Source organism: Fukomys damarensis, unplaced genomic scaffold, assembly GCF_012274545.1.
Source record: "Fukomys damarensis isolate Sample0158 unplaced genomic scaffold, DMR_v1.0_HiC HiC_scaffold_9, whole genome shotgun sequence".
Lineage (NCBI taxonomy): Eukaryota > Metazoa > Chordata > Mammalia > Rodentia > Bathyergidae > Fukomys > Fukomys damarensis.
In genome coordinates this window covers 34,957,745-34,968,441 of record NW_022900921.1, presented here as the reverse complement: position 1 = coordinate 34,968,441, position 10,697 = coordinate 34,957,745, and the positions used below count along the sequence as shown (strand labels likewise).

Sequence of the window (10,697 nt, the reverse complement as noted above, 5' to 3'; positions counted from 1 at the left end):
ACCCAACCCTTCACTGATAACTGAGTGACTGTAACCACCACCATTACAATGCTGAAAACCTTTTTGGCCTTTTCCCCCTCAAACATTAACTACTTTAACAGAACTGAACTTCTTTTGGGAGCCAGGAGTTAAACCAAAGACTCCTCTCCCCACACTCTCCATTACTTTAAAGATGCCTACTGCTCAGCAAAGTTCAAGTAGAATACCACAGCCTCTGCCAACTGCAACCCCAAGGAAAGATGCAAGTCCCATCAATTCTGACCCGTGGTTTTGGGTTGAATTAAAATAATATAATACCACTGGTCTTTACTACACTTCTTCTTTTACACACCTCTGACACCCACTTTAGTAGTCTGTTTAGTAGTCTGAACATAAAGCTCTGCAGAGCAGTCTTTCACCCTTCTTTAGTCAGCCTAGTTGCCATCAGTCTGAGCCAAGGAAGCACCTGCCCTTTTGAGTGTCTCTTCAGAACTAGCTCCTAACTGGTTAAAGCACATTATTCATGACTAGCCATAATTTATGACATATTAAAATACTGCTCAACTGGAAAACAGTGAAATTCATCAGGGATCTATATGCTTGTCAGCACTGAAAATGCTTCACTCTTACTATCTCCATATTATATGCTTAATGAAGAAGTGTTAGAGAAAACATGGAAGGTTTAAGAAAGGAACCATGATTTCCTCTCCAGCTGAGCCAAAGGCTGAAGGCTTGTTTATATTCTTCAGGTTTCAACCTACAGCATAATGCCTGAACCATCTGACCTATCAGTCACTCCTCCTTAAGACAGAAACACCTATGACATGTGAACAGGGTGAGATGGCAAAAACTACAGATGCATAGGTCATTGCTGATGGACAACTAAAAGAAAAGTCTCATGAGATAGTGAGCTCACAGCACCAGTGCACACACACACGCGCACGCACACACACGCGCACGCACACACACACACACACACACACACACACACACACACACACACAGGAGAACAAGTCTAATGTCTCAACAATGACGTTCAGAGACCCCTGCACGGGGCATTATGCTCTTGTCTTACCAGAAAGGAGTCACTTGGACCTTTCCTTATTCTTAACACAACACAGGCCAATGGCCAGCTGGATATTCAGACCCACGGTTGAATAATGAATAGAAGGGAGCAGCAACAGACACAAAATTTCAGGCCCTGATTTTATGTACCGTTAATACATTTTTCCTTCCTGCTATGTTCACTAAACAAGAATATTTTTTCAAGGGTACTTTTTGTACCTTTTTGTTTTCCCTTTGTATTTTTTATGTTTTTAGTTTCTTCTCTGAGGAGCAATTCTCTGAATCTGTGTCTTCCAACTCAACTCGGTGCCTTTTGAGGCCACTGTGGCCATGAACAGCCCTGCTGCTGTCTGTGGCTGAGGTGTCAGTGGGGTCCTCTCTCGTTCCAGCATTGGGGGTTTCACAGGTCATTCCAGACTCCTACAATCTTTGTGTAAGACAGACCTTGTCAGGGGCAAGTTATCATGGTCAGTGTCTGAGTGTTCTGGGGAAGAGCAGGCTATTGCCTCCAGCTCCCCAAAGCTCTGCCTATTGTTGTGGGGTTGAGGGGACCAGGGGTGTAAGCGTCCATTTTTGTGATTGACACAGATGGCTTCTAGGCTCCTCTCCTCACTGTCATCAGACTGGGTCCTAGAACAGTTGCCAGATCCACTGCTGAGAGTGGAGCCAGATGCCTTGGGAACACAGGGAGAGGGTCGCTCTTCAGCCCAGCTGCTCAGGACCTTGTTCAGGGCCCTTCCATTGAGCTTCTTTGTTTCAAGAGTGTTCCACAGAGCTGCCATTGATAGTGCCCTGAGAGGTGCCCTCTGGTGCCTCTGCCCGAGGGTGGCTGCTATGCTCATGGCCTGGGCCACTGCTGGGATTTCTAGTGGACGTCCCTTCTTTACACGCATCTTTGCTGCAGCCTTCCGGGGGCAGGTCCCGATTCCTCTGGGCCAAGGCTGTGTTCAGAGAGGCTTCCTTATTAGAAGAAGGGGCAGGGTTGTCCTTGTGGCTGGTTCCTGCTCTCCCTCCCACTAGGGAGGCCTCTCCAACTTTGTTATTTGAGTAGGAGATGTAGGAGTAACGGAGCCACTGAGAAGCTTTATAAATCTTCCGCTCAACTGATTCTATGTCGGAGGTTGGTAATGCCCCACTTGGCTGAATCTCCAGCGTAGAAGTGCTCCGCTCAGGGGGAGGAAGAGGGGGAGGAAGACGGGGAGGAGAGGTCGTCCACTTTGATCGGCGGGTAGTCGCAGATGTCTCACCAATGTAGGCACTGGTGGGCTTGGTGGGTGCACCAGGCCTCTCCTCCCGAAGTGTCTTCTGCCTCCTCCGGGCAGCGTTCCGCTGCCTAGTGGAGGTGCGGCTCTCATTTAGCTCCTCCTCTTCTTCAGAGCTGCTGGATTCATTCTCAGGGCCGGGTGAATGAGACGGGGGCGGGGTCTGTGTCCAGCTCGACCTCACAGACGATGTCCTCTGAATCTGACTCATTGGACAGGGCTAGGAGGTGTTTGTCCTGGTAATGCCGCAGAGCTGAGAGGCACTGCTGGTGAGAGGCCATATCCTCACAGGTGGGCGCTGGTGGGGTGGATGCCACTGCAGGTGTGGCAGTGGCACGCAGGGGCCCCAGGTGGAAGGCGCTGTCAGCCTCATCCACGGTGGGGTGTGGGGAGCAGGGTAGCAAGGTTATAGGACTCCAGTTAGTGTAGTCGGAGTGCTCACTGAACCCTGAGTGCAGCTGGAGGATGATGCTCTCGCTGAGGTCACTGTCTGAGTCTGAGCTCCAGCCCTCAATCTCTCGGAGGGCCAGGGAGTCAAAGAATGCCATCATCTGGGGGTCCTCCTGGACGGACTGACTGGCATAGTCATGGGACTGGCCACTCCCACTGTTCAGTACCAGGCTGATGTACTCTTCGTGGGTGTATAGGCGGCGGGAATCATCCTCAATGCAGCCATCAAGGTCTCCGGTACATCCTGGCTGCGTTCATGGGCTCCAGATCTTGATAATCTTTTCTACACCAGAAGAGCAGATTACGTAGGTGTGGGGATTAAGTCGGACCTGGTTAACAAGAGATCGATGCCCTTTCAGCACCATGAAGGCTCCATTGACCACCCTGCCAATGCCACCTGCTTCTGGGTCTGCAGGGATTCTCCATATGTACAGGCTGAAGTCATTAGAGCCTGAAAGGATGTACTGGTCACAATCTCCTGCGAAGCAGCAGATTTTCATAGTGTGTGAGATGAAATAACCCTGACTGTCAAACTGGAACATGGGCAGGTGGGAGTGGATATCATACAGCACAGGAGGCAGATGAGGCCTCAGGGCCAGGAGTTGGGTCCTGTTGCTGTTGAATCGCACACTCATGGCACTTTGGAGAAATAGATGACCACCATAGCACAGGAGGAAACTCTAAGGTGTTTTAATATCCCGAAGTCCTACTCCTTCCTTTGAATTGGCTGTGGCCAATAAGCTGGGCTCCACGGGGTTAAAGATGACACTGTGAAAGGCTGAAGGATAGTTGGCCAGGCAGAAAGGCTCTCCATGAGGAGACTCCCAGATGTCCCAAATGAGAGCTCGGCCATCATCTGAGCAGCTGAAAAAATGTTGTCATTTCCTGGGCTCACCAACAAGCCATTTACTGCATCTTCATGAACAAACACATCCAAGGTCTCCCTGCTTTCAACATCACGGAGGATAATTTGTTCATCATTTCCTCCAAAAACTACTTTGGTGTTCCCACTGTTGAAAGCCAAGCAAAACATCTTGGAATGGTGCTCTCCTTTCAGCTGTATGGGCTTGACCCTGGAGTGCATGGATTGTTCCATGTGCCACAGCAAAACCTGGCAGTAGTCTCCTTCTGAGACCAGCCACTGGCCTCCGTTGTTGGAGAATTCGATAGCATTAACACAGCCAAAGTGGCTGAGTAGGTCCTTCTTGCAGAGGTTTCTGCAGCCCCACAGGCATTTCCTCTCATGCTGCCCCTCAGGCCAGCTCTCCTCTTCATTCTGGAACTGCTGTTGCTCAAGCCACCGCCCTTCGCTTGGCCTCACTCTCCCTCCCACCCTCCACCCGCCCCGCTTCTGTGTGGCGATCCAGATGGTGCCCTAGCCAGCCACGGCAGAGCAGCGAGGTATGCAGAAAAACTTTTAGAAGTTTACATTCTCACAATAGAGATTATATAGGTTGCTGAATATCAACAACTATGTGGAATAAGTAAATAAATGCATGTACTCTTAAAATTATGAAAAGACCTAATTATGACAAGGAGAACTAATGAAAGAGGTATCAAAGCTGCATGAGGAGTTGGGAAGGCAAATTGAAGATGTGCACAATAAATGGTGGCCCATGGTCAGTGAGTGATGGTTTGGGTATCCCAAAATGAAGACAAAGAGGTAGGGAGGACTGTACAGTGCTCTGTGGGCCATGTTAGGAAACTTGGGGTATTATTTGAGTTCTGCTGAAAATAAATGAGGAGTTGTAGACAGAGAAGTGATATGTTTGAATTTACACATTAAAAATCATCTTGGAGGAAATCATGTTGGAAATCGGGTTTTTGCAAAGTACAAAAAGTACTCAAATAAGGCACAGGGAAGTTATTTTTGCAAAGTACACAGAGAGCTAGGTACAATGAAATCTTCAAACCTGGAGTTGTGTATGCCAGATATTTTGTCCTAGCAATGAGAAGCTGAGTGATACAAACATGGTGCACTGTTTACATGAAAAGAAAAAGCAAACATGGTGTTTCCATTTATTGATGTGTGTATGTTGACCCATCCCTGCATCCCTGCAATGAATCCTACTTGGTTGTGGTGTATAATCTTGAAGATTTGCTGCATTCTGTTTGCCAGGATCCTTTCAAGGGTTTTTGAATTATGTTCATTAGGGAGATTGGCTGGTAGTTCTCTTTTTTGGTTGGATCCTTCTCTGGCTATGGTATCAGGGTAATGCTTGCTCCCAGGAATGAGTTTGGGAATATTGCTTCCCTTTCAATTTCATTAAAGACTTTGAAAAGTAACAGCATTATGTCTTCTCTAAATTTCTTGTAGATTTCAGCAGTGAATCCATCAGGACCTGGGCTTTTTTATTGTTGTTGGTAGGCTTTTAATTGCATTTTTAATTTTATTGACTGATACAGGCTTATTTGGAATTTTTATATTCTTGATTTAGCTTTGGCAATTCATATGCATCTAGGAATCTGTGATTTTATTCTGTGTTTCTCTTCTTATTAGAATATAGTTTCTTGAAGTAATTATTGATCTTCTGATTTCTGCAGAATCCATTGTGATATCTCCCTTTTCATTCCTAATTGCATGGATTTGAATCGTTTCTTTCCTTTTTTTATAAGATTGGCTAAGGGTTTGTCCATCTTATTTACTCTTTCAAAGAACCAATTCTTTGATCCTTTGTATTGTTTTCTTAGTCTTGATTACATTATTTTCTTCTCTGATCTTTATAATTTTCTCCCTTGTATGAAGTTCAGGCTTGACTTGTTCACCTTTTTCTAAAAGATTGAGGTGCAATATTGGATTGTTTATTTGCATTCACTGTTTTTCTGATATGAGAATATATCACTAGAAATTTCCCTCATATGACTGCTTTCATTGTGACCCATAAATTCCAGTATGTTGTATTGGCATTATCACTTAATTGTAGAAACTGTCTAAATTCTTTTTAAATTTTATCTGTGACCCATTGGGTGTTCAAGAGGGTGTTATTTAATTTCTATATATTTATGAAGTTTTTGGCTATTTTACCAATTATTTCCATTTCATTATACTATGGTCTGATAACATGCATTGGATAATTTCAATTCTTTCACATTTACTTAAGCATGTTCTATGAGCTACTTTGTGGTCTATTTTGGAGAACATCCCATGCAGAGCTGAGAAGAATGTGTGTTTTGATGCTGTGGGTAGAACACTCTGTAAACATTTGCTAAGTCTAGTTTTTCACAGGTTTAGCTCATTTCTGCACTTGATCTTAGCCAAGAAGCAAGAAGTGATTTTTACTTTCTTTTTTCTTTTTTTTTTCTTTTTTTTTTTTTTTTCTGGGGATCAAACTCAGGACCTTGGACCTTGCACTTGAGAGGCAGGCAGCAGCAGCATTTTTTTTTTTTTTGTACTGGGGATCAAACTCAGGACCTTGGACCTTGCACTTGAGAGGCAGGCAGCAGCAGCACCACTGAGCTGAATCCCTGGGAATTTCTGATATTTCTTGGTTGATTTCTTTTTGTCTAGTTGATCTGTCTATTTGTGACACTGGGGTACTGAGGGCCTCCATTACAATTGTATTAGTGCTTATTTGATTTTTCATGTCTGTTAATATTTGTTTTTTAAAGTTGGGTGTGCCAGTATGTGGTGCATATATGTTTATGATTGTTATCTTTTCCTCTTGGATTATTTCATTTACAAAGATGTAGTAACCTTCTTAGCCTTGCTTAATCAGTCTTGGCTCATGTACTAGGGATAGCACTCAGGACCTTGAGCAGGCAGTGGAACCACTGAGCTAAATCTCCTGCCCTATTGGTCTGCAAATAGAATAGCTATACCTGCTGTTTTCTGGGTTCCTGTCACATGAAGTATTGGTTTCCATCCTTGTACTTAACATCTATGAATTTCTTTTTGAATTAAATGTGTTTCCTGACTGCCAGACATTGTTGGATCTTGCTTCTTGATCAATTCTGCCAGTCTGGTTTTGTTTGATTGGTGAATTGAGACCTTTTACATGGATGGTTATAACTGATATGTATTGACTTATTCTTGTCATGTTATTTTCCTATTCTTGGCTCCCTGTTCTGCCCCCTCCCCCCATTTAATTACTTGCCTTGTCTGGTAGACTCATTGTCTTGGGGTTTGTGGAACTGTAGTCCTTGTTATCTCTTTCTAGAATGTCCTTTGGAACACTTTGGAGCTGGTTTGGTGGTCATGAATTTCTTCATGGAAGTATCTTATTTCTCCATCAATTTTGAAAAATAGTTTTTCCAGGTACAGTAATTTAGGCTGGAGGATGTTTTCTTCTAGATCTTGAAATACTTTACTCCAAGCTCTCCTTAACTTGAGGGTTTGTGTTGAGAAGTCTTCTGTTATTCTGAGGGGCTTTCCTTTATAGGTGATTTGTTTCTTTTCTCTAGAAGCTTTTAATATCCTGTTCTTATGTTCAATTTGATCATGGCTAGTTGAGTACTATATGACTCATTTATCTGTAGTCAAATTATTTTTCCATATTTAAGAAGTTTTCTGCCATTACTTCTGTGAACAGGTTTTTATGACTTGTGTATCTTCTGCTTTTTCATTGACTCCAATCAATCTTATGTTATTCTTCTTTGCATCATCTAGGAGCTGTTGGATTGACTTTTTGTGGTCTTTAGCTATTTATAAGAAATATTTCTTTTCATAATCACCAACTGCAATCCTGTCTTCTATACTTGATATTCTGTCTGCACTTTGGCTTATTCTATAAATTTTCAGTGGAATTTTTAATCACCTGGATATTTGTTTGGACCTGTTTCATGGATTTCATTTATTTCCTATGTTGCATGTTCATAATTTCCATCAATTTGCTAAGCTCCTATATTTTTTATTTGTATCTGCTCAAAGTCACTCATTATGTCTTTCACTATGGTCACCATCTATGTAGTTATCTGAGAAATTATTTCTGATTTGATTTTTTCTAGAGCCTCATTCATCTGCTTGCCTGTTGCTTCTGCTATTACCACTTCAGAGTGTCCAGTTGGGTGGCTTTCAATTTACTCTACCTCCTTGCCCCTAGATTTGCCTTTGGTGAGCTGAAGTCTGAAGTTGCATCTTGATTCCTTGTCTTCTCATTCTCTATTTTCTTGTTTAATTCTTGGTTGACATTGCTTATGGCAGGTAGCTTTATTATTAGCATTTAGAATCCTTAGGAAATTAATACTTTTGAGAGATTTCTTCCAGGTATATCTGGCTTTTGGGTTTTGAAACTGTAGCAAGAACCTATCTCTTCATTTTATTGGTGATGAGAAGTTGCTACCTATTTGGTGTAGTCCTGGTTCTTTGGCACTGGCCAAAGTAGTATTGTTTATGAGCCTTGGGCAATCTCAGTTTTATGACCCTTGGCATACTAAGAAGAACAATTTATTAGAACAATTATGTCACCTTGACTAAAATAGTACAATCAGCAATAACAATAGCATCAAATGCATCTACAAACTGTGGAGCTACTAATTTGCCAACTTTAACCATATGAACTATATTTATGGTTATATAACAAAATATAAAACAAACTAAAAATATATACAGTAAATATACCCTCATTATGGCAATTTTATCCTCTGAGGAGAAAATTTAAAAGGGGCAGGAATCAATTTTATAAAGGAAGTAAAGTCTATGTAGAAAACTATAGTACTCTGAAAAAGGAGATTAAGAAAATCAGAAATTGGAAAGATATCCTTGTTCTTGGGTAGGCAAAACCAATATAGTAAAAATGGCAATACTTCAAAAATTGTTATAAAGATTTAATTCAAACCCAATCAAAATACCAGTAGCATATCTCACCGAATAAAAGAAAACAATCCTAAAATTCATTTCAAAGCAGAAGAAACCTAGAACAACAAAAGCAATTCTGGAGAGCAAAGAGACAGAAGGCATCACAATCCATGAATTAACATTATACTACAAAGCTACAATGATAAAAACAACACAGTAGGGCAAAAGAACAAACCTGATGATCAGTATAACAGATTAGAAGATGGAGAAACAACTCCAAACATACTCAGTCTCCTTATCTTTGACAAAGGTGCCAGAGACCTTCACTGGAAGAAAGACAACCTCTTTAATAAATGGTGCTTGAAAAACTGGCCTTTCACATGCTGAAGATAAAACTAGACCTATATCTCTCACCATGCACTAAATTAAAATCTAAATGGATCAAGGATCTAAATATTAAAACAGAAATACTAAGTCTTCTGGAAAAGAGAATAGGTAGAACTCTTGAAGATATTGATATAGGCAAAGACTTTATGAACAAAATCCCAGTTGCACAGGAAATATCACAAAGAATCAATAACTGGGATCTCATCTTATTAAAAAGCATTCATATAGCAAAAGAAACCATTAATCTAGTGAAGAGACAACCTAGAGTGAGGGGGAAAAAATTGCCAGCTCTTCCTCAGACAAAGGACCATTATCTAGAATATATAAAGAACTCAAAAAAATCAGAGTCTCTAAATTTAAAGATCCAATCCAAAAATGGGTATCTGAAATGAATAAATGCTAATAAGATAAAGTAATAAAAACAGCAAATAAATATATGAAAAAATGTTCAACGTCATTGCCCATTGGTGAAATACAAACTAAAATAACTCTGAGAGTCCATCTCACTCCAGAAAGAATCGCTGGTATCAATAAATCAACCAATAATTAACACTGGCAGGGATGTGGGGAATAAAAAGCCCTTCTCCACTGCTGTTGGGTGTATAGAGTGGTGCAACTACTGTGGAAATCAGTAGTGTGGAGATTCCTCAAAAAGCTAGGACTAGAGGTTCCATTTGACTCAGCTATTCCCCTTCTTGCTATCTTCCCAAAAGAATTAAAAGCATCAATACCGCAGCAACATGTGTAAACCCATGATTATAGCAGCACACTTTCTAATAGCTAAATCTTGGAAACAGTCCAAATGCCCATCAACCAATGAAATCATAAAAATGTGGGTTTTTTAAAAATAAAGTGGAGTACTACTCTGCCATAAAAAGGATAAGCTCGAGATATTTCTAATTAAATGAATGTACCTTGAAAACATACTCTTAAAGTGAAATAAATCAGACGCATGTTTTTGGGTTTTGTTGTTGTTGTTGTTGTTGTTGTTTTTTTTGGTGCCAGGGATCAAACTCGGGTACTTGTACTTTGAAGGCAGGTGGCAGAACCACTGAGCTAAATCCCCAGCTCCAGACATATGTGTTCAAATACTGCATCATTTCTCTGGTGTGAGAAACAGAAAATGTAAATAAGGATCAAAATGTATAATAGATATTGTAAAATCAGTTGAAAATGTTCAAATGGGAAAATGAACAAGGGAGGGGGAAGGAGGAAGGGAAAGGAAAAAAGAGAATGGAAAGAAAAATAGAAACAATGCTTTTGTAAAATAAGGAGAGGAATGGAGGTTGAAGGAAGGGGAAGGGAATGGGAAAAAAAGAAGCAAGATATAGCATGTACAGGTACAAATTCCCTATGGTGAATGTTATCATTATGTATGTCTAAAAGGCATCAATAAAAATTTTTTAAAGCAAACATATAATAATGTAATTATATATTGGAGATTTATAAATTGCAAATTACAATTTGTACATTACATCTGTAAATTAGTTTGCAGCACAATAAGTCCCCAACTTATAAATGAGTTCCATTCCAGAAGAACATGTATAAGTCAGATTAATTTGTAAGTTTGCAAAAGTGAGTCTTATACACCTTTGACACAAATATACAATGTACAACATAAAAACACACACACACACACACACACACACAAAAGGCAGTGTATGAGTACACAGCAGCACAACTATGAAAATGTCCAGCAGACATGTAAGCTAGTTCCACATAAAGCATGGCCCATTTGCATCGTGAAAGTTCACAACTCAAATGTTCTTAAATCAGGGATTTGTTGTATTCATATTTCAGGCTATGAAGCAGCCATAAAA

The 10,697-nt window shown here is 40.9% G+C and overlaps 1 pseudogene; it reads right to left on the bottom strand.

Moving 5' to 3' along the window:
* Positions 1 to 1,287: 1,287 nt before the first annotated feature.
* LOC104855324 lies at positions 1,288 to 3,867 on the bottom strand (annotated as a pseudogene).
* Between the last annotated feature and the right edge of the window lie 6,830 nt (positions 3,868 to 10,697).